This window comes from Tupaia chinensis, unplaced genomic scaffold (genome assembly GCF_000334495.1).
Source record: "Tupaia chinensis unplaced genomic scaffold, TupChi_1.0 Scaffold148257_1, whole genome shotgun sequence".
NCBI classification, from domain to species: domain Eukaryota; kingdom Metazoa; phylum Chordata; class Mammalia; order Scandentia; family Tupaiidae; genus Tupaia; species Tupaia belangeri.
Genome location: NW_006208108.1, coordinates 234,270 through 247,399, shown reverse-complemented (window position 1 = coordinate 247,399; position 13,130 = coordinate 234,270). Strand labels below are relative to the sequence as shown.

Below are 13,130 nucleotides of genomic sequence, written 5' to 3'. Positions count from 1 at the left end.
GCGGGATCGGGGGCTTCGAGCCTCCCTGGCCCAGGCCGGGACCTAAGGGTCCACGGTTCTGGTTGAGGCCCATGCTGGGCGGCGGGGAGCGGAAGTCGTGGGGACCACCGCGGCCGCCGCCTCCTCTGCGCCGGTGGAAGCCACCGCCGCGACTCCAAAACCAGTCCCGAGACATGTCTGTGGTCAAGGGGGTTCGAGGCAGAAGCGAAGAAGACGCTCAGGGAACGTGGAGGCCACCTTGCTTTGCACAAAATGGCGGATGACACAGGCCACCTCTCAGATTTTCTGTGCTGCCTTTTTGCCTGCACAGATGTGCTTTGGGCCCCACTCCCCCATAAGCAACCCATAGCATAGAAGCCCATGGTGCAGAAAGAGAGAGAGAACAGAAAGACCACATTTCTCAGACTTTCAGCTGCTGTCTTTTGCACTGGTGTGCTCTGGACCCTTCCCACCCTTCAGCCCTTTTGCCTTAAATTGTCATCGTGCAGAAGCCAATGGCAGCAAGACAGAGACAGAGAGTGAGCACAGGACAGTGCATCTCTGACTTCTCGCTGCTGTCTTTTACACTGGTGTGACTTGGATCCTTGCCCCTCCCCCATACTCCTCCACCTTAAGCACCCACTGTGCAGAAACCAGACACAGTGAGAGTGAGTGAACTCAGAAGGACCACATGCCTGACTTCTTCCTGCTGCCTTTTGCCCACACAGATTTGTATTGGAACCTTCCCCTCTCTGCCACTCCATTTTAAGAAGCCAAGGTGCAGGAAACAGGGGCACTAAAAGAGAGCGAGGGACAGTGTCTCAGACTTCTTGCTGCTGCATTTTGCCTGTGCCGGTGTACTTTGGTCCTTCCCCCACACTTCACCCCTCTGCCATAAATCCTCACATTGCAGGGGCCAGCAGCAGTGAGAAAGAGATAAGAGTTATCACAGAAGGACCTCCTGTCTCAGACTTCTTGCTGCTGCCTTTTGCCCATGCATGTGTGCTTTGGGTTCTCCACAACCTGACCCCTCTGCCATAAACCTTCAAGGTGCAGAAGTTAGGGGCAGCAAGAGAGACAGAGAAAGTGTAGAAGTGTCTCACACTTCTTGTCTCTGCCTTTTGAAAGCCCAGATGTGTTTTGAAACCTCCCTGACCACCTAGCCTCTCTACCATAAGCCTCTATGATGCAGGAGTCAGTGGCAGTGAAACAGAGAGTGAGTGTGGAAGGACTGCACATCACCAACTTGTAGCTGCTGCCTTTTGCCTGTGCAGATGAGCTTTGGATTCTCCCCTTACATACCCTATGCCATACACCCCCATGGTGCAGGTGTCAGTGACAGTGGTGTTGATGGGGGGAGGGAAGGCCTAAAAGGGCCTTGCATCTCCATCTTGGATTTTTTGCTGCTGCCTTTTGCCTGCCCAGGAATTCTCTGAACCCTTTCCTGGCTTTGCATTCCTCTGCTTTATGCTCCACAGCTCGCAGTGCAGAAGACAGCTACAATGAGACAGACAGAGAGAGTCAGAGAGCACACAGAAGGACCATGCATCTTAGAAATCTTGCTCCTGCATTTGCCTGTGCAGTTATATTTTGGATCTTCTTCCTACCCTCCTCTGTACCCCTCTACCGTAAGTCCCCATGGTGAAGGAGCCAATGGCAGTGAGAGATAGAGAAAGCTTAAGGACCTTGCATCTCAGACTTCTTGTTTGCTGCCTTTTGTCTCCCTGCAGGTGTGCTTGGAAACCTCCCTGACCTGGGGGGTGTTCTGCCACCCCCCCCGCCCCCCCCCCCCCAAGGCCCTCCATTATAAGCCAATCCCCTTGCAGGAGCCAGTGGCAAGGAAAAAGTGAGTGTAAAAGGGAATGTCTCAGACTTCTTGTTGCTGACTGCCTGTGCAGGTATGCTCTGAATCCTCCACTTCTCCCACATCCCTCAGCCTTAAGCCTCCAAGTTGCAGGAGCCAGTGGCAATGAAAGAGACAGAGGGAGACAGAATGAACACAAAGTCTGCTTATCTCAGACTTCTTGTTGCTGACTGCCTATGCAGGTATGCTCTGAATCCTCCACTTCCCCCACATCCCTCAGCCTTAAGCCTCCAAGTTGCAGGAGCTAGTCACAATGAGAGACAGAGGGAGACAGAGAATGAGAGCAAAAGACTGCTGATCTCGGACTTCTTGCTGCTGTGTTTTGCACTGGTGTTATTGGGACATTCCCTGCCACACCCTTCTGCTTTAAGCTTGCGCTGTGAAGAAGCCAGTGGCAGACAGCAACAGAAAGAAGACAGCTTTTCTCAGACTTCCTGCTGCTGCCTTTTGCCCAGGCAGGTATGCTTTGGACCCTCTCTCAGGTTCCTGCAGCCTGAGAGAGGGTCTCATGGCCATGAAACGCCACACTAAAGGAAACAGCGATAGCAATAAAGAGTGAGCACAGAGGACTATACCTTTCAAACTTGTAGCAGCTGCCTTTTGCCCACATAGACCTGCTTTAGAACCACCTCATTCAGGGACCAGCAGTTAGCGTAATGGCTATGTCGCTGGACTCCCATGTAGTTGACTGCGGTTCGCATCCCGGACTGGGTGGCTTAAAACACACCGGGCACGTGTGCATGCGTGCCCAAAATCCCGAGAGGAGAATGGAGAAGAAGGGATTGCGGCATGGCCATCCCCCTGGGGGTTGATTTCTCGCTTTCTATCTCTCTGTCTCTGCTGTCTGTCTGGCAAGTGCCCGTACCCTGTAGTGAAAACTTCTCCCCCCCCCCAAAAAAAAAGAAAAGAACCACCCCATTCAGTCCCTCTGCCAGAATCCCCCATGGATCAAGAGCTATCAGTAGCACTTACAAGACAGGCAGAGTGAGTACAGAAGGAGAGTGCATTTCAGATTTCTGCTTGCTTCCTTCTGCAAGGGCAAATATGCTTTGAAACCTTCCCCCACTCCCCACCTCCCTGCCATAAGCCCCCACAGGAGAAGCCAGTAGCAGTGAGAATGAGAACATGAGGACAACACATCTCAGACTTCTTGCTGCTATCTTCGGCCTGAGCACATGTGCTCTCAATGCTCCCCACGTAGTACCTCTCTTCCACAAGGTGCCATGGTGCAAAAGTCAGCAGCAGCAGCAAGGCAGAGAAAGAGAGTGAATGCAGAAGAACTGGGTGTCTCTGACTTCTTGCTGCTGTTTTGTGTGTACACAGATGTGCTTTAAACAGTCCACCTACAGGGCACTTACTCATCTTGAGCCCCCAAAGTGCAGGAGTCAGCAGAAGCACCAACATACAGGACTTATTGAGGGTGCCTTTTGCCTACACAGATGGGCTTTGAACCCTCCCCCTCAACCTCAACCCTCTGCCTTAAGCCTCCAACGTGAACCAGCCAGTAGCTGTGAGACAGAGTGTACACAGAGGACCACTAGATTCAGACTTCTAGCTACTGCCTTTTGTGCTGGTGTGCTCCCTCCACCTTAAGCCCTGCCATCACAGAAGCCAGAGGAGAGTAAGAGAGAAAGCACACATGCAGGATAGCACATCGTGGACTTCTTACTGCTGCTTTTTGCCAATGTGGGTGTGCTTTGGATCATCCTTCTTGTCCCAGCACCACTGCACCATATCCCCCTACGTTGCAGTAGACAGTGGCAACGAGAGAGCAAGAAAGACAGAGTTAGTACTGAAGGACAGCACATCTGATTTCTTGCTGCTTTTTGACCACATGGGTGTGCTATGGACCCTCACCACCCATGTGGTCCTATGCCATAAACTCCTACAGTGCAGGAGCCAGTAGCAGCGAGAAAAAGAGCACAGAAGGACCATGTGTCTCTGATATCTTACTGCTGCCTTTTGTCCAGAGTGGTGCTTTGTCCCTCCCACCCCTAGCATCTCTCTGTAAAGAAGTCAGTGGCAGCAAGAGAGACAGAGTGACTGAGCACAGGACTGTACATCTCAGAAATCCTGCTGCTGCCAGCTCAGAATCCCGGCTGCTGCCTTTTGCCTATGCAAGCGTGCTGTGAACCTTTCTCTCCCAAACTCCTCTGCCATAAGTCCCCAGGGTGCAGGAGACAGTCACAGCAAGACAATGAGTGCAGAAGAGCCGTGTGTTTCATACTTCTTGGTGCTGCCTTTTGCCTGCAGAGATGGGCTTTGGACGCTCCCAATCCCTTGTACCTCTGTCATAGCTGCTAAGGTACACAAACCTGTGGCAGCAAGAGAAAGAGTGAGCAGGAGGATCACATGTCTGACTTCTTCCTACTCTCTTTGGCTGTGCAGGTGTACTTTGCACCTTCCCCCTCCACATACCTCCGCCATAAGCCCCATGATGCCAGAGCCAGTGGCAGTAAGAAAGAGAAAGAGAGAGTATTAGCACAGACGGATCATGTGTCTCAGACTTCCTATACTGCCGTCTGTGCTTGCACATGTGCTTTGACCCTCCCCAACCCCTACAACCCCTCACTCTAAGCTCCCATGGTGCAGGAGTCAGTGGCAGTGAGAGAGAGTGAGCAGATAAAGATCAAGCATCTCAGACTTCCTGCTGGTGCCTATTCCCACACGGGTGTTCTGTAGACATACGCCCCAAGTGCCTCAGTGCTCTCAGTCATAAACCCCCAAACTGCAGGAGCTAGTGGCAGTTAAGAGAGAAAAAGAGAGAGAGAGTAAGAGAGACTGCATATCTCTACTTGCTGCTGCCTTTGGCCTTGAGAGGTGTGCTCTGAACCCTGCACCACCTTCCGACACCTTCCCCCATAAACCCCCATGGTGCAGGAGCTATCAGCAGCAAGAGTGAAAACAGAAATTACCATGCATCTCAGACTTCTTGCTGTTGTCTTTTGCTGTACAGGTATGCTTTTGACCCTCCCCCTCTGTCCCCAGCCTGCTGTTGCAGGCTTAGCAACAGCAAGAGAGTGAGAGTGAGTCCAGAAGGATCAGGCATCTCAGATATTTTGCTGTTGCATTTTACCCACACAGCACTTCTCCACCGTAAGGCACCAACAAAGCAAAAGCCAGCACCTGAGTAAGCCTAGGAGAACTGGGTGTCTCAGACTTCTTGCTGCTACTTTTTACCTGCACAAGTGTGTTTTGAAATCACACATTCACACACACACACACACACACACACACACACACACACACACACACACACTTGGCCCTACACCATAAGTTGCAGGAATTGTAGGAGCCAGGTATAGCAAGACAGAGAGCATGAGTGCAGAAGGACTCATATCTCAGAGTTCTTGCTGCTTCCTTTAGCCTGTGCAAGTGTGCTTTTGACTCTCGCCATCCCCTAAACCCCTCTACCACAACTGACACAGTGCAAAAGTCAGTGGCAGTAAGAAAGAATGAACAATGAAAGGCAGTTCTTGCTGTTGCCTTCTGACTGAGCAGGTGTGCTCTGTACACTCCCCCAATGCACTTCTGCAGTAAGCACCCATGGTACAAGAGCTAGTAGCAGAGAGAGAGCACGCACGTGAACCTATGGACTGCACATCTCAGACTTCTTGCTGCCTTTCCCTGCACAGCTATGCTTTTGACCCTCCCCACCTCACCAAGCACCTTAAGTCCCCATGGTTCAGGAGAAAGTTATAATGAGAGACTGAGACTGAACACAAATGGATCACACATCTTGAACTTCTTGCTACTGTGTTTAGCTGTTAGCTAAAGTTGGTGTGTTTTGGACCCTCTGCCCCAACCCCCTCCAACTTAAGTTCCCACAGTTTGAGAGTAAGTGCAGCAAGAGAGAGACAGGGAATGCAGAAGAAGGAGGCCACTCAGACTTCATGCTGCTGCCTTTTCCCTACCTAGGTTTGTTTGGAGATTTCAGATTTTGCTGATGTGTACTTCCTCCTTTATTTGAATTTCTCTAGCCCTGCCCAAGGTTTATCTGTTCATGAGAGATCAGGATAGAAATCAATACCTAAAGTTGGCTACATACACCCTTCTTGGATTGGTAAACAAAGCCTCCTCCCAAAAACACATCTGAAACATAGAGCTCACCTTCCCTGCTAACACTACAGAATCAACTCAAAAAAATTAGGAATGAGTGTATAGTTCATCAGATGACCAAAAATTAGTGCAGAAACACAAAAAATATGAGAATAAAATATCCCTCCTTTAAGGGAACAGAACAATTTCAGCTCAAACACAAAGCAAAATAACTCACAGAAATGTCAGATAAAAAATACAGAAAAGTTTGGGACAAGCAATTGGCGTAATGCCTATGTCACTGGACTCCCACATGGTCGACCACAGTTCAAGTCCCAGACTTGGTGGCTTAACCTCAGATCGGGCATATGTGCATGCATGCCCAAGATCCCGAGAGGAGACTGGAGGAAAAGTGATTGCAGTGTGGCCATCCCCCCAGAGGGTGATTTTTCACTTTCTGTCTCTCTGTTTCTCTCTGTCTTTCTGGCGAGCACATGCGCCCTCCCTATAGCAAAAACCTTTAACAACAACAACAAAAAAACACAGAATGGTTGGGACCAGCAGTTGGCATAATGGCTATGTTGCTGGACTCTCATGCAGTCAACTGCAGTTTGAGTCCCAGACCTGCTGCCCCAAACTGATACTGTGTGTGTGTGTGGGTGCCCAAGATCCCAAGAGGAGAATGGAGAAGTGACTGTGGTGTGGCCATCCCCCCAGAGGGTGATTTTTCACTTTCTGTCTCTCTGTTTCTCTCTGTCTTTCTGGCGAGCACATGCGCCCTCCCTATAGCAAAAACCTCTCCAAAGAAAAAGAATACTGAATGTTCAAAGTGACAACTGAATGAGATACAAGAGAAAACAGACAACCATCTTCAAATGAGGAAGTCATTCCAAGACCTGAAAAAAGATTTCATAAGGAGACAAGCACCAAAAAAAAAAGAATTAAACAGAACTACTAGAAATAAAGACTGTAATTAAAAAAAAACCTCCCTTGAAAGTATTAATAGCAGATTAGACCGTGCAGAAGACAGAATCATTGACTGGAAGACAAAGCCACTGACTTAGACAGAACAACCAAAAATAAGTAAATAAATAAAAAATAACCTCCCAAAAAGATGAGGACATTTCAGAAATACTAACCACCATTAAACACTCAAATATCTGAATAACTGGTATTCTAGAAAGCAAAGAATATGATAATAGCATAGAAAATCTATCCCATGAAATACCTGAAGAAAACTTTGTAGACCTAGAGAAACATTCAGACATCAGAACCAACAAATACAAAGGACCTCAAACAGAATAAACCTAAAAAGATCCTCTCAATGGTAAGTCATAGCCAATTGGTCAAAATCAAAAACAAAGACAAGGTTCTAAAAATGGTAAGGGAAAAAAATACAGTGTTTACAAATTGTTATCCTACTAGGCTAACATTAGACATTTCAACTGAAACAATGAAAACAAGAAAAAATTGAGGAGACATATTCAAAATGCTAAACGAAGACAATTTCAACTAATACTATACCCTGAGAGATTATCCTTCAAGAGGGAAGAACACATAAAATCATTCTCAGATAAATGAAAACTGATAGAATTCGTCAATGCTAGACAAGTTGTTCATGAAGTATTGAAGAGTATACTGTATAAGGAAAACTAAAAAGAAACAAACAAAAATACGAGAATAAAAACAACCAGAAAAATGACTATCAAAATGGCAGGGATAATTCTGCATACATCAATAATTGCACTGAATGTTAGTGGATTAAATTATCTAATTAAAAGACATGGACCATGGACTGGCTGAATAGATCAAATAAAAATTTTTGAAAAATGGAGCCATCTATATGCTGTCTATAATAAACACACATCATGGAAAAAGATGCAAACAGACTGAAAATGAAGGGCTGGAAAAAGACATTCCATACAAATAGAAATCAAAAAAGGCCAGAGTCATGATACTGATACCAGATAAAATAGACTACGACAAAAATCATAAGAAGAGTCAAAGAATGACACTACAGAACCAAAAAGTGGCATGGTGGTTAAGGTACTGTATGCCACAATGCTGACCAGTTTGAGTAGCAGACCTGGTAGCTTGCTCTCTCACTTCTTTCTCTTTCTCTCTCACTCTTTGTTACTATCTGTCTCTCTCTACAGTGAGTACAGATGCCCTATAGCAAATTGGAAAAAAACAACAATAATAAATAAAAGTGTATATATATATATATATATATATATATATAGGCACTTAATACTAAAATGGCTAATTCATCAAGAAACGGTAACTCTTTTAAATATCTATGCACTCAACTCTGGAGCACTCAAATACATGAAAGAAAACCTGCTAGATCTAAAGAGAGAGAGACAGACAGCAATACGCTAATCAATGGGGATCATAACATCCCACTCTCTCCTTTGAATAGAGCATCTAGACAAAAAATAAGCAAAGAGATACAAAATCTAAACAATACCAAAAATCAAATTGGCTTGACAGACATCTATAGAACTTTCCAACCAAGAACCACAAAATACATATTTTTCTGACCTCCATGTTGAACATTTTTGAAGATGGACCACATGATAGGGAACAAAACAATCCTTTACAAATTTAAAGGTACAGAAACTATACCCACCATCTTCTCTGATAACAGTGGAAACAAACGAGATTAACTACAAAGAAAACCCTCAAAAATACACAAATACATAAAAACTAAATAACCTTCTACAGATTGACTTCACAAACACTGAGGAAATTAAGACTGAAATTAAAAAGAAAATTATTAACACTGACGATAGTGAATACAAAATTTTTCATAACCGATGGGACATGTGAAAGCTGTCATAAGCGGTAAGTACATAGTAATTAGTGCTCATAAGAAAAAACTAAAAGGGTCAAATAGATAACCAAAAAAACACCTCAGAGAATTGGAAAAACAACCAAAAAATAACAGGAGAATGAAATAGAATAAAAACAAACTATGCAGAAACTAAATGAAATCAAAAGCTGGTTCACCAAGAAGATAAAATTGACATGCCATTAGCTAGATTAATCAAGAAGAACAGAGAAAGCACTAGATAAATCAAATTATCAATAAAACAGGCAATATTAAAATATACATACAAGAGGGACCAGCAGTTAGCGTAATGGCTATGTCGCTGGACTCCCATGTAGTTGACCACGGAATGAGTCTGGACCCAGTGGCTTAAACTCATGCTGGGCACGTGTGCATGCATGCCCAAGATCCCAAGAGGAGAATGGAGAAGGGACTGCGGCATGGCCACCCCCCTGGGGGTGATTTCTCACTTTCTGTCTCTCTCGGTCTTTCTGGTGAGCACATGTGCCCTATAGCAAAAACCTCTCAAAAAAAAAAAAAATATATATATATATAAATACACACACATACACACACACACACGCACCAGAAATACTAGGTTGTCAGAAAAATCATCACACATTGTTTTCATATAAAAACATGAAAAAATATGTCATGACTTTTCTAACAACTCAGTAAAAAAGATCATAGAAGAATTCTATGAGCAACTATACCTATAAACAAGAACACCTGGATAAGATAAATAAAACTTTAAATAAATAAATAAAAATGATGGAAAATTTCTGGACACATATACTTTACAAAGATTGAATCAGGAAAACATAGAAAGCCTGAAGAGACCAATAAGAAGCAATGCAGAGATCCCTAGCCTAAGGACACTGAGGCAGGGCCCGCTGCCCCAATTCCAGCCCCAACATCCCAATCCTAGAGACCTCTATCTCTATCAGCTAATTCTATAGCAACCCCACTCCCATGTCCAGGCCCCTGGCCTAAGGGACACTGAGACAGGGCCCCCACCACAGCTCCAGCCCTGGCACACCAAGCCCAGAGACCTCTATCTCTGTCAGCCAGGTAGGCATTTTTTTTTTGCTTTCTCCTCTTCTTTCATTTGTAAAGGTCACACTTCTTACCACATAGGACCGCACTCAGCTCTACAGCAACCCCACTTTGCGGCGTGAAACTTTTTCTTTATTCTCCTTCTTACTTTCTTCCCAATTCTTTGGTACTCTCTTCCTCTGCCCTCCAGGATGGTCTAGATAGGTATACAATCACAGTTCTGAAATAGTCTAGAATTGTAAGATTCTCTGGGATCCTCCCTTTTACTGAACCACCTGTGAAAAAGGAGATACTTTTCTTCAGACACCTGAATAGAATACTCCTCCTCAGATCACATTGCTAAACACAACAGAAGAGAGATTTTAGCAGTCTTCAGTCCACACAAAAAGGGAAACACACTTGCTCCTAGTGGAAGAAACATTCTGCTAAAAGGTATTCCAAAGTGAATACATCTCCCAATGGCTACGAGTAGAAGAGCCTCAGGTCTGAATAAACCAGGAACTATGTCTCCATAAAAAGAACACAGTGAATCCCTTCTATTTCTTGAAAAAACAGAAGACATTACCAGAATGTCTGAGAAAGAATTTAGAACTTTCATGGTGACCAAATTCTATGAGTTGGAACAGAAAAGAGACAATGAACTACAGATTAGGAAATCCTTCCATGATATGAAAGAAGAAATGAACATGCTAAGAAAGAATCAGATGGAACTATTAGAGATGAAGTCTGTAATACAGGAAATCAAAAACTCTCTCAAAAGTATTAAAAGTCGTGCTCATTTTGGCAGCACATATACTAAAATTGGAACCATACAGAGAAGATTAGCATGGCCCCTGCACAAGGATGACACACAAATCTGTGAAGCATTCCATATTTTTCACTGTTGGTGGGAATGTAAACTGGTTCAACCAATATGCTAGTTGGATTCTCACTCCAGCTTATCCACCCAGAGGTTAAAGACATTCTCAGCCAGTGCACTAGGAACAGGAGAAAAATAAGACCTCAAGCCAGATGCTGTGCCGGAGAAACACTCTCCCCACAAAGAGAGCAAGGGGAAAAGAAATCTCAGGCCTTTGGTCAGCAAGGCTGTCAGTAGATAACACAGGGATCCACAGGCCTCAGCATTTCTATGTCAATGGAGATCTCAGGAAAATTCAAAAGTCAAGGTCTAAATGGGGTGGGAGAAGAGAAGAGTATAGAGAAAGATAATAATAGAATAAATAGAGAGGCATGACATTAGTAGGACACAGATATGGTTTATTACCTGTTGACGACGTGTATAGTATTCTCAACTGGATGGTCTGAGAAGTATTTCATGTTGGGTAAAGTCTTTTTACAAGCAAAATGAGAAGTAGTGATTGACTGTTTAAAAAAATAATTGGAATAATGATAATGATGATCGGGAAAAATAATGAAAAGCTATTGGATTATGAAATGGGGATTTTAATGTCTCTGTATTGACTGATATGCATGGTATTCCTTCTGGAAAATGAAATGTAATACATTGTAAAGTTATATGTGATTCAATGTAATATAAACAAGATTATGATGATAATAAAAATAAATAAAAAAATAGTGGCAAAGAAAAAAAAGTATTAAAAGTCGATTAGACTATGCTGAAGATCAAATCTCTGATGTAGAAGATAAAACCTCTGACCTAGAGAAAACCACCAAAAAGAGTAAATAACAAAAAAACACAAGGATAATATATGAGAAATACTATATTCTATTAGACGTGCTAACATCCAAAATAATTAGTATCCCAGAAGGTGAAGAAACTAATAAGGGCATGGAAAATCCATTCCATGAAATCCTGAAAGAAAATTTCCCAAGTCTAGAGAGACACTCAGACATCCTGACCCAAGAAATACAAAATACCCCAAACAGAATAAACCCAAGAAGATCTTTCTCAAGGTACATCTTAGCCAGACTGGCAAAGACCACAGATAAAAACGAGATACTAAACCTGGCAAGAGAGAAACAAGTGACTTACAAAGATCACCCCATTAGGCTAACATTGGACTTTTCAACGGAAACAATGCAAGCAAGGAAAGAACGGAAAGATGTATTGAAAGTGTTAAGAGAGAAACAATTTCAACCAAGATTATTATATCCTGCCAGATGATCCTTCATATGAGAAAAAAAGATTAAAATCTTCTCAAACAAAACCTGAAAGAATTTGCCAACACTAGACTAGCTCTTCAAGAAACCTTGAAGAAAGTACTGTTCCAAGAAAAACTAAAGAATGAACAACCAGAAACAAAGGAATAAAAGACAACTAAGACAACGGCCAACTTAAACGTTGGGACAGATTTGGTAACATTGATAACAACATTGAATGTTAATGGATTAAATTCTCCAATCAAGAGACACAGACTGGCTGGATTAAAAAAAACAACAACAACAACAACAAAAAACAAACAAACAAAAAAAACCTCTGTTGCCTAGAGGAAACCCACTTCATGGATAAAGAGATACACAGACTGAAAGTGAAGGGTTGGAAAAAGGTTTTCCATGCAAATGGGAACCAAAAAAGCAAATTGTATCCAACAACTTATAAAAAAGATTATACATCATGATCAGGCTTTATTCCAGGAATGCAAGGTTGGTTTAACATACACAAAAACATAATGTAATACACCATATTAACAGGAAGAGAGGTGAAAACCAAATGGTCTTATCAACTGGTTGCTGAAAAAGCATTTGATAAGATACAACATCCCTTCATGATCAAGACTCAGCAAAATCAGCATAGAAGGTTCCTTTTCTCAACACAATAAAAGTTTTCTATGAAAAACCCATAGCAAACATCATCCTGAATAGAGAAGAGAGCTGAAAGCTTTTTCACTAAAAACGTATACAAGACAAAGATGTTCACTTTCTCCACTGTTTTACAATATAGTATTGGAAGTCCTTGCCAAAACAATCAGAAAAGAGGAAAAAAGGCATTCAAATAGGAAAAGAGGAGGTGAAACTCTATTCACAGATGACATGATTGTATACATAGAAGACCCAATGGTTTCCATGAAAAAAATTCTGGAAGTAATACATGAATACAGTAAAGTTGTAGGATACAAAATCAATATACAGACATCTATAGCATCTCTATATATGAACAACAGACAGACTGAGATAGAACTGAAAAAGTTATTCCATTTACCATAGCCACAAAAAGTATAAGATACTTAGGAATAAATCTAACCAAAGAAGTTAAAAACCTCCACAAGGAAAACTATAGGAAGCTAAAAACAGAAATTGAAAATGACACAAAAAAAGTGGAAGGATGGGAACCAGCAGTTAGCGTAATGGCTATGTCGCTGGACTCCCACGTAGTCGACCGCGGTTCGCGGCTCGGGCCCC

General features: G+C 43.2%; 1 protein-coding gene, 1 non-coding gene and 1 pseudogene across 2 annotated transcripts in view; 1 reads left to right on the top strand and 2 right to left on the bottom strand.

The window, feature by feature from the left end:
* Positions 1 to 175, bottom strand: part of LOC106734086 (splicing factor, proline- and glutamine-rich pseudogene) — a 1,656-nt pseudogene extending 1,481 nt beyond the window's left edge.
* The window catches only part of LOC106734088 (zinc finger protein 268), a 78,869-nt gene that overhangs the window by 36,431 nt on the left and 29,308 nt on the right, over positions 1 to 13,130 (bottom strand). The window lies entirely within an intron of this gene.
* Positions 10,542 to 10,648, top strand: LOC114006484 (U6 spliceosomal RNA). Its single transcript, XR_003548192.1, has one exon. It is a non-coding gene; the product is annotated as a U6 spliceosomal RNA (small nuclear RNA).